We start from the raw sequence: 12,659 nt of genomic DNA on the forward strand, positions 1-12,659 counted from the left end.
AGACATTCACCAACATAGCTGAAAAAAGCATTTTTAAACTGAAATTGCTGAAGAAATGTGCGCTTATGATTAGCTGTTTAACACTGAAAAAATTCTGAATGGGTTAAAAATCGTTAAGTACTTTCATATAGAAGATTTAGGGCATACTGTTTCCTAAGTTGACTTGAAAAACAAAATGAATCCAATGTACCTCTCACCCTATTTTGCAACGTTAAGGGTGAAAGAGAACTTAAAAACTAAGTTCAAAAAGGTGTTTGATAGCAATAGTAACGTAGCCACGTTACATAGGCTGCATACTTTATAATGTACATTAATATTTTTCAAGGAAAAGAAATAAACATGTATTTGCAATAAGCAGTCAGTCACCTTTACTTGTAGAATTTGCAGAAGTGCTTACAACCTGATCTTGCAGCCTTCACACTATTTCCCCCCACTTCTAATGTCCTACAGTTTGTATATGTTTAAAAAGGAAAAACTGGAAACAATTGGCTTGAGTAGCTTAACATTAGCAGAACTTTTAAGGCCCCAAATCCTGTTCAAACACATTCTTATTTTTATTATGGTAAGTCATTCCACTGGTTTCATAGTACTCAAATGACTTCAGAATCAAGGTCTAAATATATAAATACCATGCTCTAAATCTGTTGGACTTACACACCTTAAAAATTTCACTGGTTTTGCACCTGTCAATTTATAGAAATTTTCTATTACATTCAATGTATAATTTTCCAACTTTAAAACAAGTACTGTAAGCACAAGAGTGCTCAATGATGATATTTACAGGCATTTATTTAAAAAACACAGAACACGGATCTCACTAGTTGGATTCTTCCATCTCCCCACATTGTCCATCAGTCATCTACTTATCTCAACTAAATAAAATGAACACATACAAGTCGGTAAAAAGGGCAGGAAAGTACCTAACAAATAAAATATACTTTCCGCATATTAATGTGGATTACAAAGCCACCTGAGAATTCATCTTTAGCTGTTTACTATAAATATTCTATCCAACACATTTGTGATTAGAGACATAAAGCTACAGTTTTACGAAAAGAGTAGTGCTCTTGGAAGCCTGTATGTGAGAATCATTTAAATGAACTTGCACCATCAGAAATAAAATCCTTCCAGTCAGGACCTGAAGAATTAATCAAGAATATTTGTTCCGTATCTGAAAGCATCACTTCAGGAGGGCCAACACCCTCACAGGGCCCCAAGGCAAGGCAGGGGGAGAGCACCCAGGCTCCACACTCCCAGAACTAGTGGGGCCTCAGGCAGAAGCGGCAGGGCCAGGGCAACCAGGCCTCAGTGCCACCTGGAGTGGGCTGCAGCTAGGGATGTAAAATCCTATTTAATTAGGCAACCAGTCAAATGCTTGGTTTAACCAGTTAACTGATTAAACAGGTGGGAAGGACGGCTGGGGAAGTGGCTCCATCCCAGCTGGGCTGGAGCGCACCTTCCTCCCCCCCCTCCGACAGGGGCTGCTCCAAGCTGGGCTGGAGTGCCCCCACTCTCAGTGCACTGGGGACCAGACTGCTCAGGCCCCACTGGGCCTTTCCCTGTCACCAAAGGGAGAACCGTAACCTGGTAAACTGCATCCGTTTTGGGTTAGGCTTACTGGTTAAACATTAACATTCCTAGCTGCAATTCCCCACCCCAGCCAACCTGTAAGGCCCCTGTGGAGTGTACCGCGTGGCAATTTAAATAATCAGACAGGAGGCAATTACTCCCTTTGCCCACCCCGTCAGCGGGCCTGCATCACTTTTTCCAAAGCATTTGCCACAAAAGAGCTGACATTTACTATGGAACAACTTACTAAAACTTTGTTCGGATGGCCAAGGCACTCCCCAGCACCAAAAAGAGGACAAGACAAAACCTAATTCTTAGTCTGTGAGCATAGATGTAAACATGGCAGAGAACACTGAGTACATACACAATCCTGGTTTATTTAAATCAGTTAATGAATTTTAATGTGTTTTGAAAGAAAGAGGAAAACCTGGGTGTCTTTTACTGCTTCCTTATGCAATGTAAAGATGGCCAGAAGGATTTGTCCCTCCTTCCTCTGCATCCTCCCTTATCAACTCCAAAATTTTTCTTTTGCTTGGTTTTACATTAGGATTTTCACTCCCATTTAGGGCAGAACACTAAATCAACCGGAAAGCCAGTGACATCCCAAGGGTGCAAAAAGTGAAAGTTAAGCAACTGTAAGAGAGAGAATTTAAGTAATGTATCAAACTGAGCACCCAAAACTTGAGGCAGTCCAAATCACTAAGCATTTTTGAAAAATTTGATCTTTGTTATTTGTTTGCTAACACCTCTTTAGCTTCAATTACTAATTAACATTTTGAATAAAAGTCATCACCTACACTCCTTCAATTAAGGTGTCACAACAAACACCTGTGGCTCCTCCCAATGGCCCTTCAATAAAACCTAGGAAGACAACTCTTAATATTCCTTTCTCCTAACATTAAAAATAGAAATCAAGCAATAAGTTAAAGAAAGCACATTCTCATCATAACATATTATAAAGGAGCAAAACGGACCCATACAATCTTCTTCAAAAGACCCTTTTAGTTCACCATAAAGACAATCTCCCCCTTTCTAACACAAAGATAGCAAATGCCAGGCCTCATGGAAATGCAGCTGCTATACTGCTCATATTGGAGCCAACTTACAGAGATGCAAAAGCACAGATTTACCAAGCCACATTTAATTTTCTCCCTCTTCCTCTCCAACACATTTGTACTATCTTATTTTCTTGGCATAGTTATTCTGTACCTCCTTATATAAGCTAAACTGGGAAAAGAGTCTGTAGAAACAACAACAGGAGTACTGTTGTATAATGAAAAGAGCTTTCCATTACAAGCAATATATATAAAATGTTTTTCTTCACTACATCAATATTCAGAATAATTCCATTTAAGCAATATAGTACTGCTCATATCAGCACACAGTTACAAATACCTGAAAGATATTCTTTAAACCATGTAAGCCAAATTAGTTTAAATGGAATTATGCCACATCTTTAAATAAACCTAACTACACAAATCAGTTTAATCCTTCTATTTCTCCAGTTTCCAAAATTCCATTAAATGTTGAGATCAGCAAATTTTCACAGTAATTAAAAGACTTATAATAAGATCATATTCAATGTTATCACCCTAAAATGGCGATAATGCAGCACCCAGCAGGAGTCTTTACATCATGTACACAAGTTAAAAATGGGTAGCACAAACATGCACTAAAAAGCAGTAGTACAAATGTCAGTTAAAAGCAAACGCTAAGGTGGTACCAGTTTCCCAGTCAAAATTCTCACGGAATAAATATAAAATATTGAACTCAATCATATCAGGTTATTCAATCACTGTGAAATGGATTTCATCTTTATTTATGCTTAAAAGATCTGATTTTTTTCATCTTATTATAGTCTCAGAGGTAGACAAACGTATGCTCAGTCAATTTAAGAGCCTATATTAGTTTTTCTCAACAGGAAGCAATGTCGCTAACGAAGTGGTAAATTCAGTGTTAATGAGTGGCTTCACTGTTACCACCTCTTGAGGTAAAAACCTTCCATCTTCCATGTTCCACCCATCTGTTCTGGTGTTAGGGGTTCAGAGGAAGAACAGACGCTTCCCATTTAAAGCAACTTCATTGGTACCCCCTGAACAGCAGGGTGGCAAACTGAGAATATCATGTCTGCTTGTAGATTGCAATCCTCATTATCAAAATGGCTTCATGAAAACTTTCCACAAGGCTCACTTGATGACGGCACAAAAATCAGGCTGTTGTACATGTGTAATTGTAAAGGCATAAAGACTTTTGTAATATATAGAGTATTTAATTTTGTTCAAATTATGGAACATGGAAATATTACCATCTAACCATCTCCAGCTAGAAGTATACTTTAATGTTATGACAAACCATCAGTTTAAATTATATCAGATATTTTTTTTTTTTATTAATTACTTCAGGTATTACATGTCTATGAAGCCTGACAATGAGTCAGAGAGGGCTCATGACTACCAAAATTGATATAAGTCTTCCCACACAAACATCAGCAGGTTTTGGATTGCACACTACTCCAACAAACTAAGATGTACCAGATCATTTTAAGCTAGTTCTAGCATTCTCCCACCTATGAACAAAGTGTTGGAGCCAATTAGCTAGCACCAGAGGATGGAGTAATTTCATGTTTGCAATGACTTTAAATGTCTTTTTGTGAGTGTATTGGGAGGCACAGATTTGAGGATGAATTCAAAACTAAACCTATTGGACTGTACTTGTCTGCCACAACATACTGGTCACCTACTCCAATATCCTGAAACGTATGCAATAAAACACTTTTCAAGGCTAGATGGTTTTAATAACGTTTCATCCTGAGCTTTGATTGTCCTTACTTTTAAGAAAATGTTTGAACCTCAGCAAGGATGGTGATCTACTGAAGCCTAATCACTTTCAGAAAGCACTTTCAAATATCAATAGAACAGTTAAGATTGTGTATTATTCTTAATATGCATTCATAGCACACACCTTTAAAAATGCAATGTTATATACACTATACCATGAAAGCATACAAGATTTCAAACTGATCCAAATGCACAGTAATAAACTTTAAATATACTTACTGTACTTGCAAAGTATCAGCCACTTTACTATGTCAGGATTTAAGCCACCCATTTCTTTGTAAAAGCTGAATGTATACAGTTCCCTTCCCTCCCCTGCCATGTCAAGCGCCATCACTCTGAGATGAAAGCAGCTCAGCTATTTAATTTTTAAGAAAATAAGGTACAACTCCTGGCTGAAATCTTGTACAGTAGAGTCTCAACGTTTGCGAGGGTTCGGTGTTGCAAACCCTCATGAATGTTGAACAGTAACAGAGAGGAAGCCGTGCTAGTCTATACACTATCAAAACAAAAAGCAGTCAAGTAGCACTTTAAAGACTAGCAAAATAGTTTATTAGGTGAGCTTTCGAGGGACAGACCCACTTCTTCAGACCATAGCCAGACCAGAACAGACTCAATATTTAAGGCACAGAGAATGTTGAATTTCACAAATATGGTGAAGCTGCAGCTGCCAGCACTCCCTGCCCAGAGCCCCAAGGAAGCTGCAGCTGCTGGCACTCCCCACCTGGGGCCCCAAGAAGTGGCAGACACCAGTGCTCTCTGCCCTGGAGCCTGGGGCTCACGAATAATTGAATTCACAAACCTGAAGTTCATGAATGTGGAAACTTTACTGCACAACAGAGCATTTAGGTTGTACAATAGCAACATATTTTATGCACTATTGCAAACAAAGTCCCTGCCTTGAACAACTTATACAATATACACCTAGAACACTGGGCTTATGAATACTGATAAAATTACCACATCATCCACCTATATATATGGGCCAAAATCAGTTACATCAGCATAAGTCTGGAAAAACTCTGCTGACAGTAGCAATGTTATATCAGCACAACTATTTATTATATCGAGTTACTCAAGATTTGCACCAGCGTAGCAAAATAAAACAGATTGTACACCCCCCCCCATTTATAAACGGACACACGAATGAAAGGGCACATAAAATAAAACCACTAATTCTTCTTAAATATTTTTTTAAATATTTAACTTAAAACATCTTATTTTCTAAAGAATCCTAATGAGTTTTGCAGCAGTAACTGCCCGTAGCTAGATATTATAAGCCTTTAAAAAAGGTATAAAGGTCAGATCTGTCTTCAAGATGACAGATCATCACTTAAATGCCTCAAGCTAATCTTATTGTCTCAGAAATCTCAAACATCAGTATTTTTGCAAACTATCAGCACTTGCTATAACACCCTTACTACACTACATCTTGAGGTTACTACAGAAGAAATGAGGTGATAATTGCATATTAACATAATTATTCTGTAATCCCTCTGAGCAAGCTTCCTAGGTCACTCAGTAATTCAGATTAGATGCAACCTTCCTGTCATCAAATCTATGCTGTCCACTTTCTGTTCATTAATAATTCTTTTTGATAGAAAATGCACTAAATTCCATTTTTTATGTACACTATTAATTGCATTTATTAAGTAGGTTAATATTTCTCGAGTACTTATTTCATAATGACAACCTTTGCCATGTAACACTGTCAAACACCAAATTATAATATTGCTCTCATTCAAGGCTAGTTCACTACAAAGCTAAATATATTATATTGTTGCCTGCTAACACTGTTATAGTTATGAGGTTTGTCAATTTCTGTTCTAACCCTTTTTCCCTTTTTTTTTTTTAAAGCATGCATTTGCAACAAACTTTTTTTTAAAAAGGGAAAAAGAAATCACTGGGAAGCCAGAGTAACAGAATTTAACCAAATTTATAAAGAGCATAAAATATTTTTCCACAGCTAATATAAAATTTCATGCAAAAGCTACACGTACAAACTCAAATGAGCTGAAACCATGCATGTTAAGTGACATTAACATTAGGCATTTTTAATACAGCCATAGGGTTTGTTTGTTGTTTTCTAAAACCCTGATTAAAAGGACCACTGGGAAGTAGGTGGCACAAAAATTTGAGCCAATTTAAAGGTCAGCTAATTTTATTCACTCTCTTTATACAATACCAAAGAGAGAAAATAGGCCTTTCAGCATAATTTTAAGCTCTATTAAAAAGCAGTGTGCTGGGTTTATAAACAGACACATGCCTGATTTCTTCCACAGGAAAAATAGATCCAACATTTAACAACAGGAAAGGTACCTAAAATTTGGCACCAACTGTTCACTTCTGCTTCTGCTGTCACCCAAGAGTAAATCCTCAAATTGAGAAGACTGTGGCTACTTTTATATCAATTGACTATTCTGAATGTACTCATTTAAAGTGCGTAATTTTACACACAGAAGTTTTCAGAGTGATGGCTCCTCACGCACACAACCCTCATTTGACTGGGAGACAAGATGGTAGAGCCAAAGCACATCTTTTCAAGGAAGGATGGTCTTTCAACAAAGAAAGGAAAATCTAGTCTGCTGGCTCTTTAGTTCTGGGATCAGACAGGATCAAAGTCAGGCTAGCAGACTGGTCCAGTAGCCATGGAGAAGAGGGGCACTATGCAGCCATTAAGAAGACAGAAATAAAGGCAATGGGTGATAAAATAAAAAAGGATGAGAGGAGGAGATATGGCTCCATTCTGGAAGCTAATTTTGCTCCAAAGAAAAAATGCATATAGGAGAATTGGGGAGGAGGGAAGAGCTGCAGCAGGCAAGATCTCATGACCTCAGAAAATGAAATCAAAAAGACAAGAACAATGAGAAAAAGACAGGAGAATAGATGAAGAAAAGTTCCAAAATGTTTAGGTTGACCTTTTTTTGTGTGTATGTGGGGGGGGTGTTGAATTTTTTCTGTGGCCAATGTACTGTCTTAATCATTAATCAAATTAAACTGAGATAACAGGACAAAAAAGCAGTCCTATCGCACTTTAAAGATTAACAAAATAATTTCGTGGGGCAAACCCACTTCTTCAGATCTGGAAACAGTGCTGAAAATGAACTGGCACAATGAATATATAACAGAGATAGAAAACAAAAAAATAAATGAAAAGGTGAAAACTAATGAAAACCAAAAATATCGGGGGTAAAAAAAGGATAACCTTACGGGAACAGGAGTCATTACGTCATTGTTATAGCTGAGCATGTAAGAGCTTGTGTTTTTTGAGGGGAGTTGTTTTAACGATGCTAACTGCCACATAATGTTCAAGCACTCATTTGGAACAATTCTGAAAGTTTAAGACCTTCTTTAAAAATGAAAGGGCACACAAAGAAAAATAGACAGTAAATTAATACTAACTTGCCAACAAAACAAAGCAGCAGTTACATAGTGCTTTAAAGACTAACAAAATGATCTGTTAGTCTTTAAAGTGCTACATGACTGCTGTTTTGTTGTTAGAATACAGACTAAAACACTAGTAGTAGGCATCCTTCAGTCTCAATAGACTACGGATCGCGCCCTTTAAAGTTTCAATTGAGGACTTCATTTACAGCGTCTATTGTGACTATAAAGACCCACACGAGAGTGACAGTCCTTGCTGCATCTCTTGCAGATGTAGTGGGTGTCTGGCAAGTCCTTATTGTGCTTTCTGTGCACTCGCTTCTCCTCTGCTAGCTGTCTGATCTTCAACTCGCCCTTCTGAAGGCCCTTGTGTAACCCCTGCCTCCATCTGCTGCGGTTGTCTGCTAGATCTTCCCAGTTGTCCAGCTCGATGTCTACCTCTCTGAGGTCTCTCTTGCAGACATCTTTGTAACGCAACTGGGGGCATCCGGGAGGTCTTTTGCCAGAGGCTAGCTCACCATACAGGATGCCTTTTGGAATCCTTCCATCATTCATCCTGTGGACGTGGCCAAGCCAGCGGAGTCGACGCTGCCTGAGGAGGGTGTGCATGGTTGGGATTCCAGCTTGCTCGAGGACGGCAGTGTTGGTCACTCTGTCCTTCCATGATATTCCAAGGATGCGCCTGAGGCAACGCAAGTGGAAGACGTTCAGCCTCTTTTCCTGGCGGGCATACAGAGTCCAAGTCTCGCTGCCATAAAGGAGGGTGCTGAGGAGACTAAAACAGCAACCTCTGTTACTATTTAACTTGCCAACAGTCAGCCTGGCCGGAGACAGCCTGCTCCACCAGTCACCAACAAAGCTAGCAGAAACGAGCTAGTCACCCAGCAAAACATCCAAATGGTGAAAAGCGAGAACAAAGTCACTCAGGCTGTGTCTTCACTAGCCATGGAAGTCAACTGCACATAAGTAATTTTAACTATGCCAATTATGTAGCTAAAATCAATGTATTTACACCCAGCTACCTTGTCTGTTTTAACAGGGAGAGGTTTACGAGAGAGAGTTTCTCCCTTTGACCTTCCTTACTCTTTGCCTCTTGTGAGGAGTGCAGGGTTCGACTTTGACCCTGAGAGCTTGATTTTGTACATGTGCAAAATCAAACCCCAGAAGACTGACCCTGACACATAGTATAGATTAGCCTTTAGTTTTTTCAAGTGGATATTTGGGATGCTAGCAATTTTGGATATTCATACTATAGGATTTATACATGATTATAAGCTTTAACTTGTGCTTCTGAAGCATCAGTTTAGCAGTTCTGGTTCTGCCTTTTAGAACTATTCTGACTACTCCCTGAGACAGAAATTTATCATTCCTTAGGTAAGGTTTCCAAGTGCTTTCCTCCCCCCATCACCCCCATTTCTGCTTGTACCTGCAAAGCAGATTGTTGAGAGTGTACTCCCGTATTCGTGGCATAATACAACTGATCATACCAGCTCCACAATTGTGGGCTTACCTTGTTTAGAAATCCACAATTTACAGAATTCTAGTAAATGCAGACATGTCTGTTTTGCACATGGTCTGAATCCTTTTTCCTTGACTACTTATGTTGAATTTACTTACCATCCTGGCCACCATGGATGCAGAGGCCCTTTACACCAATATCCCACATGAAGATGGACTCCAAGCTGTTAGGAACATTATCCCCAATGAAACCAAGGCACAAATGGTGGTGGAGCTTTGTGACTCTGTCCTCACCCACAACTGTTTCAGATTTGAGGACAATTTATACCTTCACATCAGTGGCACTGCTATGAACACCCTCATGCCCCACAGTATGCCAACATTTTTATGGCTGACCTGGAACAAAGCTTCCTCAGTTCTCATCCCCTAGCACACCTCCTCTACCTGCACTACACTGATGACATCATCATCTGGATCCACGGGAAGGAGGCTCTTGAAGAGTTCCACCGTGAGTTCAACAGTTTCCACCCCACCATCAACCTTAGCCTGGATCAGTCCACACAAGAGATCCACTTCCTGGACACTACTGTGCAGATATGCGATGGTCACATAAATACCACCCTATACCAAAAACCCACAGACCGCTATGCTTATCTACGTGCCTCTAGTTTCCATCCAGAGCACACTACACGATCAACTGTACACAGCCAGGCAGTAAAGTACAGCCATACTTGCTCCAATTTGTCAGACAGAGACAAACATCTACAAGACCTTTACCAGGCTTTCCTCAAACTACAATACCCACCGAAGGAAGTAATATATACTACTGATAATGGGCCATTTCCACTCTGACTGAATAGACCTTGTCAGCTCTAGCCCTCCTTTTTACTGGGACCCCGTTCTTTAAATACCCCTCTGAAACCCCCTTGCCCCACTTATGCATCTGATGAAGCAGGTCTTTACCCACGAAAGCTTGTGCTCTAAATTATCTGTTAGTCTATAAGGTGCCACGGGACTTCTTGTTCTTAAAACACACAGAGCATTCTACAACATTTGGTAAAAGAGTAATGAAGGAAAGTTCCCATAAACCATTGCCAAAGGTCTCTCTTGAAAAGGAAAGAAAAAGCAACAGTGCCAATGGTTCTTCCTGATATTTACATGGATCAACTGGTTTGAGTATGCACACTAATATGCATCATTAACTTAAAAAAATGTTTTTTTTAAATTCACATGTAGGGGCTTGAAACAATTTATAACTGGTTTGGAAACAATTCCTATCTAACTACTACTACTATGAAGTGCTGACATTAAGTTTCCAGAAATCCAAGTCCTTGTACACGAGTCCAGGGCTCCATAAGTCAGCAACGGCTCAGAGTGCACAAAAAGCAACAGCTGCAGAAAGAAGTGTAATTGACAATTGTTCAAGTCATTTAACTGGAACCATTGATTTGTTAATGACTCTGATAGTACAGTGGTTGTAGCTTGGGTCCTTAAGACAGACTCTGGGTTTCTGGAGCCAAAGTGATACAGTATCCACACTATTACTTCTTTTGGGAGAGTAATCACAGCCCAGAGAATGGGTGATAGGGCTGTTGCAGGAGTTTTGGCATTTCAACCAGAGTAAATGTGTCAATTAAGTACACTACCTTGCGAATCAGCAGAGCTTGCGATAACAGAGACGAAGCAAAGCTGCACCTTGTCAAACCATGACCAAAATTCAAAACGGCTCTTAAACAGTGGACTCCTCTCAAAGTCCATGGTGGAAATAATATTTATCTTCAGTAGATGTTAATCCTCACTGAAGTGAAATGGGCCTTGTTGAAGTAGGGAAGTTCAATTTATACCTCCATCCAACAATCAGAATATTTCCTGCACACTTTGGGATTGAACATGAACTCCTTCAGACCTGGTGACATGTAAACTATCCCATTACATTTAAGTATGGAAGAGGCTTTTATCATCTAACTACTCTGATCAGAGAAAATACTTTGCTGCCTATTTGACTGCATGACAACCCAAATTTTTATCAAAATTATTTTTGAAGTCAGTCACTTTAATTCTGAAACAAGAGTATCACATCTTAATGCATTAAGTTAACAAAAATGATAATCTCAATGCATTTTTCAGACAATGTATTAATATTTGTATCTCTTGTGAGGTACAATATTATTCACATATTACAGAAAAAGAAACAGATTTTGCCTGGGCCAAAGAAGAGGGTTGGGGAAAAAGAGGAAACTGTAGCTAGCTGCGATTTGATAACCAAAATTATTTGAACAAGACAGAAGGAATTAGAAGTCATACAGTTGAAGAAACACAGAAAAAGTGAGTAAAGAATTCCCACCCTCCTCCAATTTCTGAACTGGTAAAATACACAAATACACCATGTCCTTAGGCTCAGATCCTTCACAAATAGCAAAAATTTTTTTTTTTACTAATCAAACAACAAAAGAAATTCACCTTTCAGTGAGAAGATATGAGAAATGTGATGACTCAAGCATAATTATTTTTTTCAGAAAAAGTATGAAGTACCAGAAGGTAGGTGCCTTTGAGGAAGCAAGTATTGGAGGGGTAGCTGTGTTAGTCTGGATCTGTAACAGCAACGAAGGGTCCTGTGGCACCTTATAGACTAACAGAAAAGTTCTGAGCATGAGCTTTCGTGAGCACAGACTCACTTCATCAGACCAGCATCTGATGAAGTGACTCTGTGCTCACGAAAGCTCATGCTCAAAACTTTTCTGTTAGTCTATTAGGTGCCACAGGACCCTTTGTTGCTGTTTGAGGAAGCAGTTTCATTAAACATACATATCAGAATACTAGAATATATCTTCTTTTGAAAGTGAAAATTAAAAAATTTGTAAAAAATAGATTTCTGAAAGTCCATCTTCAGTCACACATCAAATTGTGAGATTTTTTTTTACCATCTACAATCCTGAAAGAAAGGCAGACTTATCTTGGGTCAGAATTGAAGCATGTTTATCTTACAGTTATACATATCAAAGCATACAAATTAAAGATTCCTAATAGCACTTCTCTCTTGATTTTTAGATGTAAGAATCGATTAGATAAATAACAAGCCCCATGATTTTTTTTCCTTTGGACATCATTTTTAAATTATTTTTTGCATGTATTATTTGTATTATGCTGGCATACAGGAGCAGTAGTTATGGATCAGGAACTCATTGGGCTACTAAAAAAATTGGATATTTCATTATGAAAAATCTTTTACAGCTAAGTTAGTTCTAAAGATGCCTGAATGACAACACTGGAAACTGAATTCCTATTTGACAGCAGCTTGGACAGCAACAGCACAAGCTTCCCCAAGGTCCCAGAGTTTTCAGTTCTGTTCTGTGAGGGACCATCAGAGACCTCCACACCTATGCAGTGCCACTGCCACCTACCTTCCACTGAGAC

The 12,659-nt window shown here is 38.9% G+C and overlaps 1 protein-coding gene across 9 annotated transcripts in view; it reads right to left on the minus strand.

The window, feature by feature from the left end:
• The window catches only part of ZNF644 (zinc finger protein 644), an 86,245-nt gene that overhangs the window by 23,735 nt on the left and 49,851 nt on the right, over window positions 1–12,659 (minus strand). The gene's annotated exons all lie outside the window — the stretch shown is intronic.

This window comes from Carettochelys insculpta, chromosome 9 (assembly GCF_033958435.1).
Source record: "Carettochelys insculpta isolate YL-2023 chromosome 9, ASM3395843v1, whole genome shotgun sequence".
NCBI classification, from domain to species: Eukaryota; Metazoa; Chordata; order Testudines; family Carettochelyidae; genus Carettochelys; species Carettochelys insculpta.